Raw genomic sequence first — 27,208 nt, forward strand, 5'->3', positions numbered from 1 at the left:
TCAGTGACGATTACTCTTGTAGTTTATTATTATATGGAGCTTTAGGTTTCAACTTTTTAACTGATCGTCAGAGAAAAACTTCGCGAAGAAACGAGGTAATCAAACACACACATTTCTTTCGAAGAGCAGAGCAGCAAACAAGAAGCCTGAACAATGCAGAATAAATTAACAACGGTATCAGTGCATCTGGCTTGAGAATTTGTTTTGTTTTATGATACGCAATTATCATTTGCTCAGATGTATCACGTCCGCGATGAGCGCGAAAATTTGAGCAAATATATTAAGTGAGAAACCACTCATCTATCAAATATATCAGCACTAAAACATTTACAAAATGAGGCCATTCAATTACTATCGTTCAACTCATTCAGCTACTGTGTTTTCTTCATGATTTATAATCACAGAGTGCTTTTACAACATAGCCTTGTTAAATACGAGTTGTGTATAGTGTTCTTAAAAATACTGAAGAACCCTTCTCTAGTTAACAAATTTTTACAAACTATTTTACGTTAACACCATCCAGACAAGATTCGCAGCTTACAACAATTTATTACTTACACTGTGCCTTACTGATTATGGAAAGCTCCATGGCTTTTTTAGTTCCTTATCAACATGGAACAGCCTTCCTGCTAACGCTAAGCAGTCTGAGGGGCATATTCAGCGGGACTAGAATGGTTGAGAACTTTTAGTCGCAGTCATTGAAGATCTGACCAAGTACGAGAAAGAGCAACGTTACCCTTTTCAAAGAACGTACCATGTAACGTATTCGCCACTCACGAAAAATTGGCCTAACATGATTTATGTTCTGAACACAATTTACTATTTGTCATAATGATTTGATATTTCCACGGAACACCGCCGTCATAACTCGGTTTTGTACGAACATTGGTGAGGAGCTCGAGCTATATATAACAGTATAGTAAAAAAAAACTGCTTAGAAATGGTGAAAACTGCACTCTTCGGGTTGTCAAATAGAAGCTCCAGATATCCTTCCCTGTAAAACACCTCGCGGCGTAGTCATTTCCTCCGCTTCCATTCATTTCCGACTGCAGGAAACCGTTCCAACGTCCACGCAGCCCACAGTACACCAACTGCTAAATATTTCACCTTCTGTGTGTCCGCATGCGCCCGGAATTCGACACGTAATTGGGAACTGGCCCAATCTTCCAGCGCCATTTAGCTACAGAAGCCTAGCTCCACAAGTGCGTAAGAGTCACCTAAACGGCGCTCATTGTAAATGGTTCGGGCCACTTGGCTTCATTACAAATACATTACATGCAAAGAGTGTGCTGAAATTAAGCGCACATTCTGCCTACTGTGCTACTGGCACCATTAATTGTGTTTTAGGAAACTTTCGTATTCAATGAGATAGCAAAAGCGTCAGATATAAAAGTGCATTTTTCGCCTTTTCAATGACAGTGGTTAGCTTCTGAAGTACAGCATGGAGCTGACAGTTGTTTCACAACAAGGCAGCGTTTTCTGCAATAAAGCTACATTTCCACGGCTTCTTGTGATAATAAGGCTAGGTTGTGAGCCTCATATCACTCATACCTTTAAACTGCTCACGTGGCGTGAATTGCGATCTAAAGCCGGAATAAGAAAAGTCCTCCTTCACCACGCTCGCTCCATGTGGAAAGACAGGGATTTCTACAAATAGGCACTTTCATACTACTTCTTAGGAAAATATTGGCCCCGCATTAGCATATTTCACTTCAAAGAACGTCAAAGAATGATAGTCTTTTGTCTGCAGGCGATCGTTTCTCGATGTCCTCTTCGCGTACAGGTTCTCAGAAGAGTCAATAGGCGCGGCGTTGTAACTGTCTTTCTCTCTGGAGAACACCTCCACAATACAACATGGTGGATGGGCGAATGGGACTGAAAGGAATAAGAAGGAAACCGGTAAGAAAAGGGTAAATATTAAAATAGATTTCATCTGCTTCCTGCATGCGCAGTCGGCTGAGAAAAGCCCTGAGAAACCTTGCGGTGCAGTGATGTGCATGCTTTAACTTCTTTATATTTGTCTATATCGAAGTCAACGAGACTGTCTTTATATGACCAAATCACTTCTTACAGTTCGAAGTGATGCGCTTAGCTCCATAAGATGAAAGTCATCCATCACCTTCATTAAATCGCACGTGATTGTGACCTTAACAAAGGCAGGAATCGGTCATCATCGTCAGCCATCGAGTAATCTAATCCGCGATGCGGTGCGTCGGGTTTTATGCGTGCCGCATCGAACATTCGAGCCTTATGGCACGTGCTTGCGTAAGCGCTAAAGTGAGCTGGACTGATCGCGTCCTGCGTGCGATCCTATAAGAAAAATGCCAAACAATTGTAACGATTTGAGAACCTTCCAGGATTGCCTGGTTTGACCATATATAGCTGCTTTTGTGGGTGCAAAATTAATCTAAACAGCATAGCTTGGCTACAACACTGATTTTATGCTACTTAATGTGTGCGAACATAGAGGAGGATTGTAAAGACATTTCTTACGGTCGTGCCACCTAAATATGCATTCAGCCTGTTGTAATGTGGCACGCTGTAATATTAGCAGCCCATGCAATAGCTACCGCCTTGGTGACTAATCCCGCAACGAACTTGAGCTGGCGTTGCACTCTGGGAACCGACCGCATATGATTTCTTAATACATCGACAGCTCCTTTGGACGTTGCTAACGTGACCGTGGTTTAAGCGCGGGTAATTAACCGTCAAGCCGGCTCTTTGATGGAACTCCGTTCCATGCACACTCAACGTCACCATCACCGGTCCATAAACCAGAAGTACAAGGGCCCGCCACGCTAGGTGTAAAATGACCAGTGCAAAAATCGAAGGTTGTTATTCAGAGTGAGAACGGCCGACCTGTTACATTCGGGGGACCATGAAATTTCGGGCGCTGCTTTTGCGAATATTTAGTGGCGCAACAAAGGGAGTACGACTGCTTTCTTGTTGTTTAGAAAAAATAGAAGAGACGAAACAAAAATGCACCTTCAAACACAGATCATACATTTGCCAGAGCTTGAATTTCTGTGTATCTATCGAAAAAACTTTTGCAATTGCAGACCTTATAATACCGATAATGGAGCAGCCGCCTCAACAACAGATATTAACTTGGCAGAAACACTCGCGTTTCAAGGTACACCCGAATCTACATTCGGCGACAATTTTCTGTAGCAGCACAGCCGAAGCTACTTGGGCGGAGCTTCTGCACACGTGTTACTACGCAAATTAATTCGTTTTCATGTTTTTTCGGTTTCGGTTTCACAAGAGCATTCAACATGTACTTTTTCACAAGACCACCATGCAATAAATCTTTCATTTATTTGGGAGAAAATAAGTAAAAGAAGCATTTTTAAAGAATAAAGAGACAAGAAGCATCTTTGAACATTGTGATTTTTTCCAGAAAAAAAGAAGTGTACGGCCGAGCAGGTACTGGGAAATTGCTACAACGCAAAGCCAAGAAGTCATCTCCCAGATAGCAGTGCATATTTGGGTGTAATCAGTGTTTTCATTGTTTTAGAGATGCAAGAACACGCTGGAGATACTCACGTCACTTTTTTAACGCGAAGGCAGTGACCAGAAGCAGAAATCTTCACACCGATGGGTCATGAGCGGGCGTCTGACGCTTATAAATTGAAGTGGGTGGAACGCAATCTTCAATCAGCTAAGGATGCTGTTTTATGCGAAGCATTGCTTAGCAAACTTCGGTGGCTTTGAGCGTGTCTATCTCTCTAATAAATGCGAAGCATTTCTTAGCGAACATTCGCGACTTTCAGCGTATCTATCTATCTATCTATCTATCTATCTATCTATCTATCTATCTATCTATCTGCCTACGACTTTTAGTTGACCTGGCCGTTTCGATAATGTTATCGATACCAAACGTGGTATGGCATAACAGGACTGTATGAAGAACATATTCGACTTTTCATTAGATGAAAATCATGATATGTATGTCAAGAATGTCATGATTTGCATTCCCTGGTCCTCCAGCTCTTGCGGTGGTTGCGTTCACATGACATGTTGAAAAACTGGTATGGTATGACATGAGTGTATGGAGAACACAAACGACAGATCCTAACATGAAAATCATGACATGCGTGTCATGTAACACCATGACTACATGCCACGCTCATGATGCGCTCACGACCGTTTCGCTAGCGTCACATATACCACATTTGCTATTACGGTTTGTGAATGGATGACGAAGGTATGATACTGGTGCAAACATAATAAAAATGAGATGCGTGTCATGTAACATCACTACATGCTACGCTCATGATGCACTCGCGGCCGTTTCGCTAGTTTCATATGTACCAAACTTGCCCCGCCACGGTGGTTTAGTGACTAAGATACTCGGCAGCTGACCCGCAGGTCGCGGGTTTATATTCAGGCTGTGGCGGCTGCATTTCCGATGGAGGCAGAAATGTTGTAGGCCCGTGTGCTCAGATTTGGGTGTACGTCAAAGAACCCCAGGTGGTCCAAACTTCTAGAGCTCTCCACCACGGCGTCTCTCATACTCATAAGTGGTTTTGGGACGTTAAACCCCACATATCAGTCAAATCAATCAATCACATGTACCATACTGAGTATTACGAGACGCGAACGGACGACATGGGTAAATGACACATCAAAACGTGATAATCACGACATGTGTATCATGGAACAATAAGACTACATGCCACGCTCGTGACGCGCTCACGGCCATTTCGCTAGCTTCACATGTGCCAAATTTGGTGATACGTGACGTCGATGGATGACGAAGGTATGTGACTGGTGCAAACAGGATAATCATGAGATGCGTGTCATGTGAGAACATGACTACATGCCACAGTCAAGGCGTCAATACATTTCGACGTGACGCGGTGCACGTACTCGCCAGCGTTCATTTCGTTGCGTCACGCCGTCGTTGCCACGCCAGGCGCCGGTGTTGCCATATGTTAGCAGGCGCCCTCCGCACTGCGTTGCTTTGGCGCATGCGCGTTTCAGCACGTCTGGCGTCCCTCCGTCATGAAAACAGGGAGACGCAGTGTTGTCTGGGTAACGCATCGGCACGAAATGCAGCATGTCGCATTTCGCGCCAGTTGCCATCGGGCCGTGCCGGTCGTGCCTGGCGTCTGACTATAGAGTTCTCCCCTTTTGCTAACGTAGCGTCGCTGTGCTCAGCGTGCGCTTGCATCAACGCTACATTGGAGTATACTGGGCCCTTCCTGATGCGCTCGCGGCCGTTATATACCAAATAATAGAAGAATAATACAAGGCTCTTCCACATGTGGATGGCAAAGCAATCGCTCCAAGAGAGGTGGAACACACAGAAACAAAACGGAAACCTCAGGAAACGCATAGCACTTCTCATACCACAGAGATAGAGATGTATGCAGCGCAGCTAAGGCAGCAAAGCTGGGATGAAACCTGCGATGTGTTGAACAGGCAGCTAAGTCTTAGTAAGACATGCCATTTTCTACGGTTCCTGTTCAATCTAGAAGACAACAAAACCGCCCTATGACAAATTATCAACAAACTAATCCATGCATACAAGGCCACCGACGAAGAGTTTTTTAGGAAGGTAGAGCTCAAAACATCTCCCGTGCTCCTACTCAGCATAATCCAGATTACACGGGCCAGGTCATCACCACTCTAAATGAACTAAACACCAAATCTGCAACAGGTCTTGACAATATCACGAACAAAATAAAAATGGCAGAATATCCACAGTGTGGATGATGGAGAGTGGGGCGAAGCATTCGTCCGTCCATTTGTTCTCGTTTCCGTCCGTCCATTCGTGCGTTCATCCACCCGTCCGTGCGTGCGCCTGTTCATGCATCCGCAGGTCCATCTGAGCGTCCGTCCCTGCGTTCGTTCATGCATCCGCTCCTGCGACCATCAATGCGTCCATCCGTCCGTGCAGCCATCCGTGCGTCCGTTCATGCATCTGTCTGTGTGTCTACCCATTATGTCTGTCCATCTGTTCGTCCACCTATTCAACACTCCAAGTACCACCATCTCGCATCTTTTCATCATATATTACTCATATAGAAGCACCGCCATCCAGCGGACATTCCAAGGACTGAACCAGAGGAGGCACACAAACACTTTCTTACGGCTTACGCTATATGTTTACTTCCCACCTTTAACCACCTTGAGTTCATGGTATATACTAGTTCACTGTATTCATGGCACTGCGGCCCAAGGCTCGCTAAACCTTTCTAAAATCAAGGAGGTTACGCCTAACGGGTATAACGTAGCAACCCTTTCTTGTCAGATAGTGCTCAATGTACATGTCAATGGCTGCTGAGGGGGAATGAGAGACAGGAGAGTTCGGCTTTTAGTTAACGCGCACCTTGCGAAGTTTTTATTGTTTAACAACCCACAGAACAAATCTCCCACTGGCACCACCTTAGAGGTCCAAATGTAAGACTTTTTACACACTACTACTACTACGACAGCGAGGGACGAACGGGTGCAGCTATAAGGAGCTTCGCCCCTAATACGTAATTTGGATGATGACATGATGATGGATGGTAGCGCAGACAACGAACACGGACAAGAGAAGGCACATAGACACAACACAGCGCTAACTTTCAACAACAGTTTATTACACGCAGATCTCCGTGGTGTATGCGATCCACCACGCCAACGTCGCACGTGCGTAGCTCTAAAAACCATCAAATATAACCAACGCGCGTGTTCCAATACTTTACAATTTTATATTTTTCAATCTTTTTTTACTTCTTCTTTCTTCCTTTTATCCCATGTTACCACAAACCCTATCGCGAATACATGTAATCAAGTTCCTTATCTGTCAACACCACTGATGGGCTGCTCACACACGTGTCACCTAGCTCTGCAATTCTGCCGGCCTCCAATACCAACCGCGTCATCTCGTGCCTACTTCTATTGATTATAACCGTTTCCTTGAATTTCGGTGTGCACTTACATCTCTGGCAATGAAGGGAAAGAAAACCATCAGGAACAACACTATTTACTTTGTTATTGTGCTCGCGCAAGCGATCGTTTATGCATCTACTGGTCTGACCGATATAACACTTTCCACAAGTAAGTGGAATGAGGTATACAACACACATGATGCACTCCACAAATAGGTTTCTATGTTTCTTTTGGCATACATTTGATTTTCCCTTGTCTGGTCTTGTGCTTCTGCAAAGACTCACCAACTTATTGGGTGCCGAGAAAACTACGTTAGTGCCACATTTTTCCGCAATCTTTTTTATCCTGTGAGAAACCTTATGCATGTATGGAATTACGGCAAAACTTTCCTTTCTTGAGCTCACCCTATCCATCCCTTCACATCTTTTCTCCAGCACTTTTCTGTGCAATCCTTCAGCAACGGACACGACGAGGCTCTTGGGGTACCCGGCATTGCTTAGCCTCGAGACCTGTTGTCTGAAGCTTTCATTCATGAGGCACCGGCAGGACTTCTTCAGTGCCTCACTCAAGCACATCTTCGCAATGCCTCGTTTTACCAGTTTAGTATGCGCTGAGTGAAACTGTAGTAAAGGCTTACTTGCTCTGGGCTCGTAACACCAGCATGTCTTTTCATCTGAGAATTGAAAGTTAATGTCAAGAAATCTGAGCCTTCCGTCACATGGCATTTCAAAAGTCACTTCAAGTGGGTTAAGCCCCTCACGAAAAACGCTACACACGCTATTACATTGAGTAGCAAAATCTGCAGTTCTGTCATTGATAAACACTAAAAAGTCATCGACGTACCTAAATACGTGCACAACATTGTATTCATTTAGGCGTCCTGATAGCCTCCTGTCCATTTCAGCCAAAAACAAATTACTTAAAACTGGTGCTAAGCACGAGCCAATGCATACTCCTTGTTTTTGCAGATACAGGGTACCATTGTTTTCAATAAACGTTGACGACAAGTAAAACCTAAGTAATTCTAAGAAATTGTCGACGGACGTACCTGCTTGTGAGCTAAATCTAACGGCACCGTACTCATCGATGCATTCGCCAACACTTGTTAATACTGCTGATTGTGGCAGAGAATAGTACAGATCTTTTATGTCAGCCGAAAACGCTTTTAACCCTATGTTTTTTCGTTCCCTGACGAAACTTATCACCTGTTCCGAATTTTTTGTCAGGAAGGGGTCATTTATGTCAAGCAAGTTTAATGTTCTTTGCAGATACACAGCTACAGCTTTTTGCCACGTGTCCTTCTCCGACACTATCACTCTGAACGGTACTCCTTCCTTATGCGTTTTAGCACTAAAGAACACATCCAGACTGTCATTTTTACTTTTTCTGATACCGCTAAGCACACCTTCTAGATTCATCCTCTTACAAAGTTCTATTGCTTTTCCCCTCACTTTTTCAATCGAAATACTTTTCTTTTCGCTGAACACTGCCGTAATAGCACTTTTAGCCTTTTCTTTAAATTCATCATGCGAGAAAACCGCAAACCCTCCTTCTTTATCGACTGGAAGTACACTCAGAGCATGCTGTGTCAAGTAAGTTTCCACGCGTTTGAGAGGCAAACTGCGGCATGGAGGCCTACACAATTTTAAAGCGTCCACACCTTCGTTGATGATCCTGGTGGCTTGATCCTCGGGAACCCGCTTCGACACTTGACGTACAATTGATACGAGTTCCGGCTTGTTCTTTTGAGGTTGCACGGCAAACTTTGGCCCAAGTCCCAATACTTCTAGTACAAAGTCCGGTAGGCAGATGCCTTCTGCCACATGAACGTTGGAGGTTGCACTCACGCGCACTTTGTCCACCAAATCACGTAACAGTCGTAATTGAAGCTTCCAGTGGAATTCTATCATTTGGTCTGCCAGACGTAGATGCTTTCGAAAGTGAATCTCCGCTGCATATGACTCGTAAGTTCGATGCATCTGCGCCCGTAGGTAGGCTCTGAAAAGGCGTACCTGTCGAAGCCATTCTGAGCGCTGAATTTTCATGATCCTCGTTCTGTGCCCATCTGAAGGGGTACACCCTCCGAAGAGCGCTCGAACATCCTCTGGTAGAATCTTGTTCCTTATGGAAAAACTGAGCGTTCTTGCCTTGCACACGGCGTTGACGATGAGGGCTACAACACCCGAAGGATCTCGCAGTACATGAACGAAAGAGCCCGTTGAACGAGAAATGAAGTCAATGAGGGTGGCGATTTGGGCTTGTTGGTATGGTTGCATGATGATGGATGGTAGCGCAGACAACGAACACGGACAAGAGAAGGCACATAGACACAACACAGCGCTAACTTTCAACAACAGTTTATTACACGCAGATCTCCGTGGTGTATGCGATCCACCACGCCAACGTCGCACGTGCGTAGCTCTAAAAACCATCAAATATAACCAACGCGCGTGTTCCAATACTTTACAATTTTATATTTTTCAATCTTTTTTTACTTCTTCTTTCTTCCTTTTATCCCATGTTACCACAAACCCTATCGCGAATACATGTAATCAAGTTCCTTATCTGTCAACACCACTGATGGGCTGCTCACACACGTGTCACCTAGCTCTGCAATTCTGCCGGCCTCCAATACCAACCGCGTCATCTCGTGCCTACTTCTATTGATTATAACCGTTTCCTTGAATTTCGGTGTGCACTTACATCTCTGGCAATGAAGGGAAAGAAAACCATCAGGAACAACACTATTTACTTTGTTATTGTGCTCGCGCAAGCGATCGTTTATGCATCTACTGGTCTGACCGATATAACACTTTCCACAAGTAAGTGGAATGAGGTATACAACACACATGATGCACTCCACAAATAGGTTTCTATGTTTCTTTTGGCATACATTTGATTTTCCCTTGTCTGGTCTTGTGCTTCTGCAAAGACTCACCAACTTATTGGGTGCCGAGAAAACTACGTTAGTGCCACATTTTTCCGCAATCTTTTTTATCCTGTGAGAAACCTTATGCATGTATGGAATTACGGCAAAACTTTCCTTTCTTGAGCTCACCCTATCCATCCCTTCACATCTTTTCTCCAGCACTTTTCTGTGCAATCCTTCAGCAACGGCACAAGACCAGACAAGGGAAAATCAAATGTATGCCAAAAGAAACATAGAAACCTATTTGTGGAGTGCATCATGTGTGTTGTATACCTCATTCCACTTACTTGTGGAAAGTGTTATATCGGTCAGACCAGTAGATGCATAAACGATCGCTTGCGCGAGCACAATAACAAAGTAAATAGTGTTGTTCCTGATGGTTTTCTTTCCCTTCATTGCCAGAGATGTAAGTGCACACCGAAATTCAAGGAAACGGTTATAATCAATAGAAGTAGGCACGAGATGACGCGGTTGGTATTGGAGGCCGGCAGAATTGCAGAGCTAGGTGACACGTGTGTGAGCAGCCCATCAGTGGTGTTGACAGATAAGGAACTTGATTACATGTATTCGCGATAGGGTTTGTGGTAACATGGGATAAAAGGAAGAAAGAAGAAGTAAAAAAAGATTGAAAAATATAAAATTGTAAAGTATTGGAACACGCGCGTTGGTTATATTTGATGGTTTTTAGAGCTACGCACGTGCGACGTTGGCGTGGTGGATCGCATACACCACGGAGATCTGCGTGTAATAAACTGTTGTTGAAAGTTAGCGCTGTGTTGTGTCTATGTGCCTTCTCTTGTCCGTGTTCGTTGTCTGCGCTACCATCCATCATCATGCAACCATACCAACAAGCCCAAATCGCCACCCTCATTGGATGATGAGTTGATCACGCATATCACAGACTAGATCATTAACTGCTGGAACACCGGAATTTCGCCCCCGCAGTGGCAAAAGTAACAGGGGATTCTGATTCCAAAAGCAGGAAAACCACTGAATATTGACAATCTTACGCCCATTGCCTTAATCTCTTGCATAGGCAAATTGATTGAACGCGGTTTCCTGACAAGACTAACAAATTACCTCGAAGACAATGACTTTTTCCTCACACCATCATTAGCTTCCGCAGGCATCTTTCAACACAGGATGCCATGTTGCAGCTTAAGCATCACATCATTGACAGTACAGGACGCTCCCCTAAGCGCATACTTGGTCTACATCTCAAAAAGCTTTTGACTCTATCAAGCATAGCACCATTCTATAATAGTTCAACACCCCAAACTTGGGGCTTCACACGTATCACTATATAAGAGCATTTCTTACAGCAGAATGGCCCCGATCACTGTGGAGTACTCAGATCATCCGAAATTTCTATGGGAAGCGCGGGCACTCCGCAGGGTTCCGTGATCTCTCACTTGTTGTTTAGACTCGCCCTCATTGGTATTCCGTCGAAATTACAAAACATCCAAAGACTTTATCACACCATTTACGCTGACAACATCACCCTCTGGATGTGCGACGTCAGTGATGGTTTCATTGAACAGAGATTACAAAAGGGGATTGACACAGTTCAACGGTATTTCCAAGGAACAGGACTATCCTGCTCGGCAGAGAAATCTGAGCTACTGCTATATTGCCCTACACTTAGAGGTCGGCCACCTAAACAACATCCCCAAGCGCAGACACACGCCGATATAAAACTCACTACAATCTACGATCACTTCTATTAACCGTGGAGAAAATCTGGGTGCTATGTTTGATCATAGAAAGAGAAGATAACAACGCAGAGACAGCTCGCAACAATGAAGCCAGAGTGTCTAACACGATGTGCCTCATTAGGCGCATTTCCAATAAAAACAAAGGCATGAAATAGGCTAGCATCAATCGTCTGATCTAATTAATTGTTCTAAGTCACATCACCTATACGGCGGCGTATCACCAATGATTCACTGCAGAAAAGTCAAAACTCATAAGCCTAATTAGTAGTATTTGCAAACAAGCGCTATGTTTGCCTTAAAACACCAACACCGAACTTCTTGTTCAGCTTAGTTTACACAATGCCCTTGAGGAACTTAATGAGGCGCAACGAATCTCCCAATTCAAGCGATTAGCCCAGACTAAGCCAGGCCGCCAGATTCTACGTAATCTTGGTAGTTCTTACCCCACTCAACATGAAGACAGACATAACATACCACGCACTATCCGTGCCAAGCTCACAGTAACACCCAAACTAAGAAACATGCACCCTGAACACAACAATGGCAGACGTGTCAGTAGAGCCAGAGTCATGTCAAATATGTTTGGGCGCAACCATGAGGTGGTCTTTGTGGACGCCGCATGCTACCTGGAACGTCTTCACTTCGTGGGCGCTGTCGTAGACCACACACAACAATGCGAAAGCAGTGAGTCAATCATCACACGGAACGTAGAAACAGCAGAAGTGGCTATCACGATGGCCATAGCCCACACTAACGCCTCATGAGTAATCCGCGACTCGCAGACAGCTGTTCGAAGCTACGCCAGTGGCAGAATCTCCCCCGAGGCATTGCGGATTCTCAGTACAGGCAAAATTCACGAGGCGGACAAATATGTTCACATCCTTCGAATCCCTGCCCACCCACCTCTAGGTAACCCGGAGGAAAGTCCGAATGAAGTGGAGCAAAACGTGGCTTGAGGTCTCACGTTACGAGTAGCGTCAGACGAAGCGGCCACCCAAACAGCCTTTTCTGAACTGGTGTAGGAATGGGACAATCGGCTCACTAATTTTAAAACATAACTAAACACTATCGACTGCAAAGGCAAGAGTGCCCTCCGCCTCATCCCAAGCTAAATGAAGCCCAGACAGTTCAGTGGTGGCAGCTACAAACACGCACATACACGAACGCCGTCATCATGCACCACATATATCCCGACATCCATAGTTCTAATCTATGCCAGCATTGTACCACCAGAGCCGCTTTTGACCATCTCCTATGTGAATGTCCAGCATTAGTCATAAATTTTGTGGCTGCGGCTTCCAATGAAGACTTTTGGGCACGTAGGTGGACGGCGCTGCTCAGTTCGGGCCTGCACAAGCAACTTCAGGCGATTAAGAAGGGCAAGGAAGCTGCCGGGAGACATGGTCCCTCCATTTGCTTCTAGGTGGGAGCCCAGCCCAGCCATCTGCCAAACACAATAAACTTTACCTCTCTCTCTCTCTCTCTATTACCCAGACAATGCGCAAAGAACGACTACCTCCGTAGACACCAACGAGAGTGGTGTTACGGTACGCAATCTTCAGCGTTATCGTATCAAGAGTATTAGCCAGCTAAAACACCGACGACGTACGCAACGTAATTTAGAAAAAGGTTCATTGGTTTTACATACCCTTTCCAATCGCGCTCTTTCTTCCAAGCAGCTGGTGTTGCTGAAGAATGGCAGGTCTCCGGTGTCACTTCCAAGGTGGCTATTTTGATCAGAGTCCCACTTCCGCTGAAGTTATCACTTGCAGAAAAAAACTCGGTAATTGCATGCGCGGGAAACAAGGTATTTCACGATGCACCACTGCCTTTGTTTCTACCTGCTCGATGAATGCACATCACCTGATGACCACGTACTCATATTCGCTTATAAGCTTTGATGCTTGCTGGAACCAAGCGACGCCATTCTTGTGTACCGGGACAGGAAAAAGATGAAATGGCTCCAGAAGATGAGAAAACTAGTAACAGCAAAGAGCGAGAAACCTACACGGCTGATGCTTCTTAATAATATAGCGAACAGCCTTGAACATAATATTTACATCTTTTCTCTTTATACTGTCCATAATGCCACGCAGCATGCCAAAAAAGTGTTCGTCAACTACATACAGAAGCGTAGTTAAAAAGTGCGTGCTTGGGATTCGTAGCCTTAGCTGTGATGCCACAGAAAGTTGTCGCCGAGTAAAGTTATGTCTTCACTTTAGCAAATCTATAGTCTTGCCTTATATGATCAAGTGCTATATATAGCTGTATATGCTTGACCATATGTACCTGTTCTTTCTTTAACATCGTCTTGCTAAGGCCAGTGCCACAACAATATTTTCTATTCTATTCTAGCTTGTTCTCGTATTTAAACTGTGAGATTTGGATATCATGACGAGTCAACTTTGTGCACATTAAAAGTTCTTGCTTCATATGAGCCGTGTTGTGCTTTATAGTTAAATTTTTGACACCAATATGTGATATTCCTTGTCACCCCTAAAAACTATGATGTTTATTGTATTTTGAAGTACTGATAAACAGATTAGAAGTTTTCTAGAGTGCCTATCATTCAACTATACAGGGTTAATTTTATATACATGCACCGTTAGTAGACGACTCGGTGCCGCAGACATATATTTACTGCCATGCTACAAATTCTGAGCGATTGTCAGAAATCATTAGTACTTTTTTATTTATACATTGCCTTTTGTAACTTGCACAGCCTTGTCTGTTAAAGTTATAGCAAGTCTTTGAGCGGCAAAACACTGCTTTCGTAGTTTACATACGCCGTAGCAGTACTGAAAGAACGCAATTTGATAGTAGTGTAGTTAAGAAGACCATTGCTACACCAAAAGGCAGTGGGTGCTACTCAGTCAGAGCAGGTGATTCTTTGTAGTCCTGATTTATTTTAATACGTATTATTACTACTTTATTTATTTTTTGTTCCCAAGTACGTGTCCTAGCATTTATGAATGACCTCTAAATTTTGAATTATTCATTCCTTCCTAATGTGTTTACGTGCCATTGTTCTTGAAGAAAAAACAAACAATCAGCGCTTATGCCAGTTCCGATATCACTGCGCAACTAGTGATTGTTTTGTCTTTATAAGAACAAGTGCTGCTCTCAAACGCTTTCATTTATGTGCAGTTTGTTATTCCATTTTTCTGCGCAACTCTATATTCACAGCTAATAAAAGCATGTCATCACCTTACTGCGAATTAATAGTTTGAGAACCGGTTCTACAGAAACTTTATTGTTACTCGCAAGTTGAAGTCAATTCACGTTGCACTATTATTAAGTTGCCTGGGGATAAGAATATTTTTATCTTCTCTTTTTCTGACTGCCTCTGATTTTCTTTTAAAGCTCCTCTTGCGTGCCAGCTGTCGATTTCCGCAGCCATGCGTCGCATCATTCCGCGGAGTTCTTCAGCATCGCAGCAGTACTTGGTCGCAGTGAGAACGATTTAAGCCGCAGCCGAGAGAGGCTACGTAAAGCAGATCTAAAACAATGACAATGAAGCAGACTCTCACTCCATTTTCATTACTTGTGGGGAGTTGCGAACAAATGATTGTCCCTATTTCGGTTTACCGCTGTAGGCGATTCACTCGCCGTCTTGTCGGGCGGCGTGGCAGAAGGGACGCAGTGAAATTGAAAGAAAAGAATGAGCACTCGCGAAGGATTTTTTTGTGTAAGTTTTAATTGTAGTTGGCTTCTAATTCTGTTATCAAGTTTTATCCTTTCGGTAAGTTTATTTATCAGCAGGATATATAAGAACGCCTTCCACTGTTTTCTTCGAGTGAAGAAATCAGCTGCTCCGTAGTTTGTTCCTGGTGAATGCTAGCTCTTCTGCGAGCTTACTTTTTTGGTAAACAATATATATATATATATATATATATATATATATATATATATATATATATATATATATATATATATATATATATATACTGAATAGAAGCGACACAAGTTAGTGGTTGTCTTAGTTTCCTTTCGACCGATGAACCGGTCTACGTCAGAGTTTGTGAATAAGTGCGACGCTATTCGAACATGCCGTATCGACACGGTGGTGCAAGGACGAAACGGGGGAGAGCGACAAATTAGTAATATTTTACAGTGCTGCGGTATGCTGTGCCCACCAGTTCTCGTCTCATTGGCTGGAGCTAGCAAAAGAGAGAAGGGTGAGAGAGGTCCTGTTTATAGTGGGACACATGTCGTATGTTTGGGCAAACCATAATAATAAAGGCAGCATAAGCTGAATCAACGAACAAAAAATTCAATAGGGTACCCAAAAAAAAGAAAGAAAAAATAGGGAAAAGAAAAAAAGTGCCGCCATATCCACGAAGTGAATGATGATGAGTGGGCGAAGCTCCGGAGATAAACCTGGTAAACCATGAATCCTCTGTACATTTTGCCCACTCGATTTCATTACATCGCTCCCCCTAGCGTACGTCGCCGCACTAAATCGAACGATTGCCTTCAACCAATGACACGCACCATATGTGACATCATTCCTATTTTATAAGATCTCGCGTCTTTCATCAACTACAAGTACCGCTTTCTAGTTTATAACATCTTGCATCTTTTCATCATCAGCTACAAGTACCACCATCTAGTAAACACTACAAGAACTAAACGAGAGGTGGCTACATACAGGAGACGGTACCGCCATTTAGTGAACACTGCAAGAACTAAACTAGAGGTGGCTACATACAGGGGACGGTACCGCCATCTAGTGAACACTGCAAGAACTAAACTAGATTGGCTACATACAGGGGACGCACAGCCCACGCCCTAAGGAGCTTCGCCCCTAAAAAGCGATGAAAGAAGGAGAGAGCAGGGAGGCTTGCGTGACGCACCGCTGAATGTCATGGAGGAACATTGTTGGTGAGCTTGGGTGGCAGGCAATTGCTTGTAGCGAAAGGGGTAACTCTGGCAAAGTGAGCCCCCCCCCTCCCGATGCAGCCTCTTCTGTTGTCATTTAGGAAAAAAAGCGGAAACAGGTGTTTCGCTGACACCACACTGACACGTTCCATTTGTGTGGGGGGGGGGCGGTAGATTTTGGGGCGAAGCTGGGGAAAACACACAAGGCCCTTTGAAAAGTACAGGCTGAATTTTAGACCAGGAGGCACATGCTGGTCATATGCCAAGGTGCAAATATCCAGTCCTTTTGTACCACTACCCGAAGCACTTGTAATTCAAACCGGCTGGCACTGGTTGGGTTCTCCCACTTACAAGTAATAAGGGAAACATTAGTATACTTTATGGTCGAACACAGAAAGAAATGTGAAAATGCAACAAATAATAAGAGATAATGGAACCGGTGATGTTATGCAGGAGATATGTGTACAACTCTGGAAACTCTAGGAAATGCAAACCGACAAAACAGTAATACAAAAATAAAATAATATTAATAATAAACTTTAATAAAAACAATAATATAAAGTAAATAAAAACGGTCCTAAAACAAGTAAACACATATGCGAACACAACATAAAGATATGTTCGGTTGGTCCATTCCCCCTTATAACTTTTGGGCACATCCTTTGATCATGTCGAGGAATAATATAATGATTATGCCATACTCAATTCGTGTCCCATCTCACCTCTGCACGTTTTAAGGAACTATAGGTTGCCGATGCTTTCATTGATGTCATGTGTTAGTGTTTAGAATTTGTGGATGAAGTATGACTCCCTTTGTTCCTGTTCACAAGTCCCGCGGAAGCCTGGCTGGACAAGGGTGACTCGTATTTTATCGAATGAGTGTTCTTGCAAATTCAGACGCTTGGAAAAAGGAAAGTTTGGTAGTGCATGGGCGTGGGCTTTGTGGGTATTGAAACGTAGTCTGAACGCCGTACCAGTCTGACCAATATACTGCTCGTCACAGATCTCGCAATGCAGCACATATACCACGTTCTGGCTGTCACAGATGAGCGAGTCCTTAATCTTGAATTTGAAGACTGAGGACGAAGCCTTGAAAACACCGGCGGCGATCATGTGTTTGCAGACTTGTTAGAGTGGTTTCCCGCATGGCTAACAACCCGGTTCACTGCTTTCAGATTTGGTCATCTTAGCTCTAACTAGAATGACTTTTATGTTCTTTCGCGGCGGTTGACCACTCGCGACGGCTCCATGAAAATTGAGGATAGACGCGCACTATACTGTATGATGTTAAAATGTTTTGAAAGGATATTTATGAGGTGCGGTAGTGTGGACGAGTATGTCTCGACAAGGTTAGTTTTGTTTTTTGAATGGCGTGGTTTCGAGCCCAACGAAATTTCGTTCCTATCTAAACTGCCCGCCCGGCTTATAGCATCATCGATAATTCTCTCTGGGTACTCTTTTGCTACAAGGGCCGTTTTAAGATCCTTAGCATGACCTTCGAAATCTGACAGTCCGGACAAATTCACCGGTATCGGTGTGCTTGCGAGTGTGGGATGGCTGTCTTGCAGTGATGCGGACGGCTACTATTAAAATAAACATACTGGTGGAAATCCGTTGGTTTTTTGTAGAGGTTCATGCAAATTTCTTTCTAATTAATTTGAACAGTTACATCAAGAAGTTTTATATTTGACTTGGAGAAGGTGTCTGTAAACGAGATTGCTGAGCGACTTGAATTAAAGTCATCTATGAATGACAGCAGACTTTCCTCTCCATGATGCCAAATCATGAATATATTGTCCAAGAATTTTTTGTACACGAGAGGCTTTACTGTCTTGGTTGCAAGAAAAGTTTTTTCAATGGATGTCATAAAAATATTCGCGTATTTACGAGCCATCTTTGTAACCGTAGTGGTGCCGTTTATCTGTAGAAAGTGCTTATTATCGAACTCAAAGTTATTGTGGTTGAGTACAAACCGCAGCACAGTGGACAGCGTGTCCTCATCTAAGCACACCGACACACTGGCCTTCTTGAATGCTGTGACTGTTGCATCAATGTCATCTGACTGTGGGATGTTCGTGTAAAGTGACAATACATCCATTGTCACAAGGATGCTATCGTTAGGAACCCTGAGTCCGGTGATTTCACGGAGAAAGTCGTTAGTGTCCCTAATGTATGAGGGAATAGTGGGAACAATATCCCTAATGATGAAGTCTAGCGCGCTTGACATTCTTTCTGTTACTCTGCCGTTGCTTGAAAAACGTGGACGACCGGGGTGTTTTTTTTTGTATTTTAATGAGCAAGTAAAAACGGCCTGGAACCTAACCTAACCTAACCTAACCTAACTCGAGTCAATGATGTTGAGAAGGCTAAGCTCCAGAGTTACATCGATAAACCGTGAATCGTTCGTAAATCTCACCCAGCGGATCATCGTTCAAAACAGCGAGCACACGCTACAGCCTCCACTACGCCGCCTTGTGTTTGTCGCTCATACTAGAAGCTCACAGAATGCCGGAGAAAGAGTGAGCGCGCCCAGACCGAACGCTTTTCAACGCAGGGGCGAACGCAGTCTTCTATCACATGATAGCACGCATAAGCGAGAAAGGAGCGCTGCAGCACCATCAAGTGAGCAATACGAGAACTGGCGGTGTGAGCGCCTCAGAGCCATGTAGTGAGACCTCTGAGTACTAGCCGCGGCTACTACAACACGGGACTTGCCTTCGCCTCAAAAAGCTCGCTCCTAAAACAATGAAAGCTTCCCAATACGAAACAATGTTATGTGAGGCAAGTTCTTTTTTTTTCTCACGAGTACCACTTTCTAATTTTTCTTCTATTCATGAGGAGAAGAAGGTGTCTCTAGAAACATTAAAATTTTCTTCTCTTGTATTCCTTCGAATCAAATTGTGTTGAAAAGGATTTTACCATTACTAGCATAGCAGTCCTGCTCAAATTCTATGAAAGGTCACGCGACTACGAGTGTAGGCGAAGAAAGTAAGTACATACTTTGACTCAATACATAATATATAAGCAGAAGCTCTGCTATATGATGCACGTTTGGCCTTGTACACAACTGCACAACGCCTCCTAGTAGAAAGGGCATGCCAAGAGTTTCACTTTCTTTGTATTCGAACTATTTCACCACAGGCGCATCACTCAGTTGGTCGCCACACAACGTGTGTAGGCTGCTAGAACAATTCTCTAAAATATTCACATAGTAAAATTTGAACAACTTTTGGCTGCATTATTTTTTATGTTTTATGCATGTTGTTCCTTTGATGCTGCTGAAATTCAGATGTGAGAAAAGTTCTAGTGCCGGCAGTTCTTTGTGGCACTATTAGACGCATAATTGAACTTTATATGCCAACAGCTGCTGTCAATTACCTTTGTTCTATATAAATTTGTACTTCCGCGTAATCTTCATCAGTGTCGTCCGCACAAACTCAAATGTCGAGAGATGCGATAGATTTGTCGCAGAATGAAACTTAGCGTAGAATGTTTATTCCAGAACGTGATGGTGTATAATTTCGGAGGATCGTCTTTTTGCATAAAATAAACAGCCTTACAACTTCGTAAAGCAAGAAGTGAGTCTCGCTATAATCCTTGCAATGGTTCTTGCTTTTTTTTCAAAATAATGCAGAAGCTTTCTAGGTAAAAGATTTTAGCAGCAAAGAAATCTAGAAAATTGACAATGTTGTGCCCGCCATTGAAAATGAAAACATGAAGCGATTGAGAAGAAAACAGAATGATGCAATAACTAGATTGGAGGCGAATGACCTTGCGTGTGCCACGCTATCCTAGGTAAGATTAGTTCGGCCTGCTGATTCCAGAGGACATAATAAAATATCATTCGGCTCACGGCTCCTGCCTTAGTCTAAATTAAAGGTTGAAGGACGTTTCCTTTCCTACTCACTAATTTGGTCAACCTTCTTGACAATACAAAAAGCGTTTTTGGAGAAAGATGGCTGGCTGCTTCTAGAAACTCCTTAATTATTATTGACTAGCAAAAGGTCAGTACATGCCCATAATCGAAACGCTTTACAGTACCATCGATGCTCCCACGAAAAGGTCAAGATTATGAGGACTCGCTGGGTTGTAAACAATTGAAAATAATTATTTAAAACAGCTTCATATTAGTGGGGCCAAATCTGACAGAAACGCGAAGGTAGGCACTCTTTTTTGTTTGCAATAAGCTTCAAATTGCGAGGCTGCTCTAAGAGAACACGAAAGCGCAGCCTTGCATCAGGTTCAAAACATACACCAACTATTCAGAGCAAAAGTGTTCCTACATCACTCTTGTCTTTTCTCTTTTCTTTTTTTCTTGATGAATTTGCATGCATTTTTGTTCGTTTATTTATTTATTGCTCTTTCTATCATTATTTCTCTTCCTGTCATGATTCTTCTCTATTGCTCTCCGTATCATCTGTACTGCTTTATGCTTTTCATCATTATTTCACTTCCTGTCGTGATTTCTCTCTATCGCTCTCCATATCATCTGTACTGTACTATGCTTTACTTTCTTCTCTCCTTTTTTAACGGCTCCGCAGCCACACAACACTTTGCTTTGCTTTACTTAGCTGTGCAAGGCTATGCTACCGTGCCTGGTTACGTTTCTGAGCTTGAGATTCTGGGTTCTCGCCTTGTACAAAATACATTCACAAAAAATCACCTGTTTGTTTTTATCTCATCAGTTCCGCTTTTTCTATTTCTGTGGTTCTCTAAATAATGAATGATGAATTTTAACAACAGCCCCTCACTTTTCTTTGTCTGAAGCGGGAAAAAGGAGAAATTATTCCCTGTCCTATTCCACGCTCCGTCGATTATAATGGTGGTGCTCGAAGTTCTTGGGCCCTCGTGGCATGTTCCGCTTGCCGGATGGCCCATAGCTGGTAGGCCAGCGTATCACTGGTGAGTTCCACCTCCCAGTGGCAGCGAGGGCGACGCAGCCGATGCGCAGCAGTGATCTCAGCCGCGGCGGTGGCTGGCCCCTACTTTCGCAAGCTGGTAGCAGCAACCGCTCGTGTCGGAGTTCGTTCCTGTCTGACATGCGGGGCGAAGTGAGCGGCGGCAGAGACATCACCTCTTCGAGGGCAATTCCAAAGCATGTGCCGCAGTATGACCATTTTTTGCGATTTACATGCATTCATCGGGTATAGGCTTCGATAATAGAGGCGTGGAATCCGCGGGCTAGGGTTTGTGTACGGCAACGTTCAAGTTACAGCTTGCTTTTTGTTTATTTGTTGCATAGTGGTGGGTATTTGCATCTGTTTATTCTGTAATGTTGTGTGATGTTGTTGAGTGTGGTCAGGCTATCGCCCCACAACCACTCTGGTTGCTGCTGTGTGAAGGAAATTCTAGAATGTATGGCTGATTATATCAATCAAAGATAATGGGTGATTCACACGGTGGCTTAAACGTTCATGTGAGACTACTGAAAGACAAAACCACCTTCTTTTTTGTCAACTTTATTCATCCTTCATCATCACAGTGTGTACACCGTGTGCATGAAGTGTGCCGAATCGAACTGAATACTACATTTCGAAGTTTCATCTGCGCTATATTTTCGCTTAAAAGAGCATGTTTTCTAGCTAACACTGTGCGCTTGACTACACTTCAAAAGTTTACTAAATGTATTCGCCACCATTGCAGGAGTCTTACATGGTAGGCTAGTGCTAGGCAATGGAGCCCGTACTGAGACTTCAAACTTGTCCTCTGAGTAAGGAACTGTGGGAGGTTTAGGTTTTGAAACTGTACAATGGCGAACAGCCGTTGTATACAACACACGCGTTTTGTGAGTTGTCGAAAGGACTAGCACAGGCGATCGCTAAAGTGACTTGGCCAGAATATGCCGCCTTTTACCTTGAGTTGGTACATATGTTATCCGCCTCCACATTGACCTCAAAATATGTGTGATCTACTTTTAAATTTATGTTGGTGCATCCACACCTTTATTCGTTTTATGTGGAGTCATGTGCAACCTTTCAAACTACTCCCACACTCTTTTCATTAGAGATGCAATCTCCTCGCTGAAATTGCTTCAGTACATACCAAAATAATATGCAACAAAGCTTTATATTGCTGTCACTTAACCTTGCTTATTTTTAAACCGCATTTGCAGTTACATGCTGCAAAAAAATCTCCCTGTTTCTTAGCGATTCCTAGCTTATGGCGGTTTTCTTCAGTTGCCGTGGATTAGAGAATTAGACCAGCAAACGTTGTTTTGTGATATTTGTTCACCTTCACGTTGGACGATGCTGCGTGTTGTTAAGGCTACAGTCTTAAGCTTTGTTATATGTACGTTTCGATGCTTTATGTACCGGCGAGTTTAATACACTGCAAAGGAAGCACTATAGCAGTGATGTCAAAACGAAGGTGTGAGGTGGGCTCATGATTGTTTTATAGCCGCCACCAATTGGTATACTAGATTGAAGAAGAAGAAGCAGGAGAAAAATGTTGGCTGAGTGGTCTCGTAAACAATAACAACAAGCAAATTCCCGATCTTGGATGAAAAACAAAGCAAATATTCGCTGAGGGCAGGCAAAAGTCACCACAGGCACCAATTTTTTCACTGTGAAGGGCGAAATAGTTTTGGTTCAAGCTTCCATGAAGCCCAGGAAGCAGCACTTACATGGGTATGTAGTGATGTATGCTCACAAACGCTGCGTGCGCGTCATCACATACCTGAGGCATCATTCAGAAGCTTCATTTATACGTACCTACCAATAAACGCAGATCAACTTCTGGGATTACCCGACTTTCACGCAATAAGCTTATTTGGGGCTGCCCAATAGTGCTCACCACGCGCAGTCTGCACAAGCTGTATATATTCTGTAAAGAAATGGTACCTGTACCTAATGCTTTTGTTTTTTAGCATAATTATTGTTTTTACGTTCGTCCTTCGTTTTAAAACGATCGTCCTTCTTTTTAAAAGTGCTCATGAAGGACGAGTCTGTAACTCCCCGCCCTCAAGATCACGTAGTCAAATATAGCACTGTTGCAGTGTACTTTGCATCTATATGCTACCCTGGTTGATTCACACTCTTTCGTTGCGAAAATTCTTACTCGTGCTTATTAAAATACAATAAACAACTTTTTCCAGATGAGAGAGAATAGATCTCATGGCACGTATAATATCTAATAAGTGGCTTCAAAGAAGCGCAGTTTCACGCGTTTGCTTTTGTCAACCCGTCGACACTCGGAAGATAATGCGGTTATGCATCGCCATTGTTGGAGAGAAAGAAAGGAAGGCATCTGGAATGCAGCTTAGGGAACAAACTGTCTGCGTGTACCGGATTGCTACAACGACCTTCATGTGCAACGTTGTCCTGAAAACACACAAATCAGTCTTCATTAGGAAAGGTGTATTGTGGCGCTCCATAATTGAATCAGCATTTCCACTGGAAGCGGGAAAGCATGCATCTGTTGAGAACCCTTCACACAGTCTTAGTATTTGCTAGTGTGCGCACAGACTTTTCCCCTACTCCCTTGCATGTTTTTTGTTAACCGTGCTTACTAAATGAGGCTAACTATAGTTCTGACATGAGTGTCTGGTAACTAAGGACATGAGTTAAAAGAGGAGGATGGAGGCGGTACTTAGAAACACTCGTTCGACGTTGGCTTAGGGATTGAGTGAGCTTGTGAAACAACTTTATTTGGTCCGCGAGTAAACTCAACGTCATGTTTCTAGCTCCACTCGGGGACCATCAGCTGGACGACCAGGATTTGAGAGGTCTTTTCATCTGCAGTATTTTATATTCTTTTCACGCCAGACAATTGAATTTATATCCGCTTTTGCACCATGCTGTTTAAGGTGAATTTTCCAAAAATAAAAAAACACATATTTCTTTTTTTTGCTATGGTTGAAGTATGGTATTGATTACCTTCGCTTCACGTAGTTTTAGCGTTATTAGACACCACCCGAATGACGCTAGTGACATTGCACGTGAAATACGACGAACAAGATGATGAAGTATGAATACACCACACGCCCAGCAGTTGTGATATCCATGTGTTACGCGTACACTATCAGATGACACTATCGCAAGTGTTTTCTAAATTATGGCAACGTGTACTGAACGTGAATAGTTGATGATTTCCGTCAAGTATGTTCGTGAACGAACCACTGAAGTGCTTCCTACATCTTAGCGAAAGCCACGTAACCCTTTTCAGTTGCTTCAGGAGCAGCTTCGTTAAATCTTTATAAGTGCGTATAAAAGATCTTTGGTATCTCTCTACAATGCCAGAAGAAAACGCTGTAGAATAAAACATTCAGGTAGCCCTGGGTAAATGGCTCCGCACTAAGAAAACAGCTTAGGGAAACAGAAAAAAAAGAATAAATGTGTTTCAGTCCTTTGCCAGGTACCGCAGCGTTAATCGAGGCAACATCTCATACCAGTGCCATCCGACAAGCTAGTTAACCTGGATGTACGACCTGGTATAGCAGGCGCTTATGAAGAACTGATTGTTGCTTAGAGGCTGTTAAGACAAATAAACAAACGTAGCTCACACTATCGCGAATACTTTGCGTATATATCTCAGCTTACAGGATCTCCCTTTACAACTAACTCTTTACAGGTAATCTTGCGTAATAAAATGCCGCGTACTATATATGGCAGTATGTGCGCATTGCTTATAAGCTTCGTGGCACCGCCACACAATATGCATATTTTGGAAATACTGAACGCACATGCCGCAGCTGAGCACATTTATTGTGTGTGCCATGGGTACGCACAGTGAGTTGCTAAACGCACTAAACATATATTTTCTAGGCATAAAAATTTTGGTTGCTCCAGTAAAAAAATCACTATGAATCATAGAAATCCGATGCCTCGTTACAAAAATGTTTCGTAGTTTGCTAACACAAAGTGTTTTGTTTCGGTTTTGACTTTCTCTTATATCAAACTTCAGCCAACACCAATAATTGTCCAGTTACTAGAGGACAGCAATATCCTAGGTACATACGAACGCTGCCGCCTACGTATTCGGTTCATGCTATCAAAAAGATTAGAAAAAACTGTAAAGAGCGCTGCGTGCCCCCTTTTTTTGAACCCGTCTTACCTCAAACACTCTTGATTGTGTGGGCTTCAACACAACCACTGCTTATTATTATTCATGTTAAACGTTAAGCAGGACAGATTTCAGAACTCATACCTCAGGTGGGTGGACTGTTGATACGTGCTGTGACAACGGTGCTGTGGGAGCATATTCAATGTGGCATTTCTGCAAGCCATTTTTAATTTCGATAACTCACAACACAAGATGTACGCAGACGAAGTATAGGACAACACTAGCGCTGTATTGTCCTATACTTCGTCTGCGTCCTTCTTGCGCCGTGAGTTATCGAAAATGAACAATAGCCAACTAGCCCAGATTTCCCTTCTAGTTCTGCAGGTGGCAGTTTCCGAAGTGTAGGCAGCACGTCCCTCATGTCCTCCCCTCCTCCCCCCTCCACCTACACGGTGACAGCTAATAAATTCAAATAAAGTGAAGTCGCACTACGAGCCTCGGGGTAGGGAATCAAATTAGAAAAGAGCTCTGCAATAACTCATCTGTCAAGGTCTTTTAACAAGTCAGTCTGACAAGTAAAGCTCAACATCTGAAAATATCTATTCGCCGGTAAACAATTCATTCGCGAGGCACGTGCTTCTTTGCAGCCTTTTCAAAGATGACAAAAGAAAGGTCGCAGTGGTTCTGCGCTTTAGTGCTATCCTTATAAGGCAAGAAAAATCAAAATAGCACTCGGGCACAAAACTGTGCATTTTCTGCAGGGGGCTAGAGAAGTACTTGGTAGAAACACAAAATACACTATGCTGGAAATGAACTAGTTGTGTAAATAACCAGACATAAGATGCGTTTAGTGGGACACAACAAAGACAACACTAAGCTGTCACCGAGAAGTGCCATTTCACTTGCTGATATTTCATTCTTCTTCTCTAGTCTATACACCTTCCTGTTGCCTTCCTTCGTATATCAAGGTACACAAAGTTTTGACTTGAACACCGTGAACATGGCTTCTTTTCCTTTCTATCTCTGATTAGAAGTAACGAGAATTTTTCCTGTTGGCTTAGTAAACAGCCTTCTACCATCGTTTGCGGTCACAAAATCATAGGTCAGAAAAATAGACACAGTCTGCAAAGCAGTGCTTAAATTGGTTGTACAAGTACGAACTAGTTTGAAAAGTGCAAGTGGTTTGACAGATCCCATGAAGTACAAAAGGTGTATAATTCATGTCATTTGGGGGTATCTTGTTAAACCGGCAGCAACTGAAAATAAACAAGTCAATTTTACTACGAATTCATTTATGACCGTAATTCCTGCTATTAGCCGGACCATCCAAGGTATTTAAAAATGTCTGCGTCTTTATAATGTGTGTTGTTGACGAACTTTTTTCAGCCGGTAGCATCAGGAATTCACAAAGTCGAAAGCAATAATGATATTACCGGTACTCAAAATCACGCTCTAAGAAGAATTTTCGAAACGAGTTTACTCGCCACTCAGAAAATCGCGCGTCATTTGCTGAATGTGTGCATGAACATCCATAAACCACCACGAATTGAAATATAAACTCGAGCATGGGCACTTCATCTCCTATTGGTATAAGCAAACTAACATAACACTGAAAAGGAGAAAGGTGTGTGAAGCATTCTTGAAGGCTTCAAGATTTGTTAAGCGGTACTATTTACGTATTTCACTGTCAGTGATAATCATCTCACTAATTCCTCTCGAGCATTTTTGCAGCGACTTCGTATCCATCCGGGGGAGTTTCGACTCCCTCCCACGCCTAGCCGTGCGTGGCTTTGCCGTG

The 27,208-nt window shown here is 43.2% G+C and overlaps 1 long non-coding RNA gene across 1 annotated transcript; it reads right to left on the minus strand.

Annotated features, from left to right (window-relative positions):
• Positions 1–25,716, minus strand: LOC142817349 (uncharacterized). Its single transcript, XR_012895188.1, has 2 exons — positions 25,555–25,716; positions 1–1,875 (listed from the first exon to the last, which is right to left on the minus strand). It is a non-coding gene; the product is annotated as an uncharacterized LOC142817349 (long non-coding RNA).
• Positions 25,717–27,208: the final 1,492 nt, after the last annotated feature.

This window comes from Rhipicephalus microplus, chromosome 5 (assembly GCF_043290135.1).
Source record: "Rhipicephalus microplus isolate Deutch F79 chromosome 5, USDA_Rmic, whole genome shotgun sequence".
NCBI classification, from domain to species: Eukaryota; Metazoa; Arthropoda; class Arachnida; order Ixodida; family Ixodidae; genus Rhipicephalus; species Rhipicephalus microplus.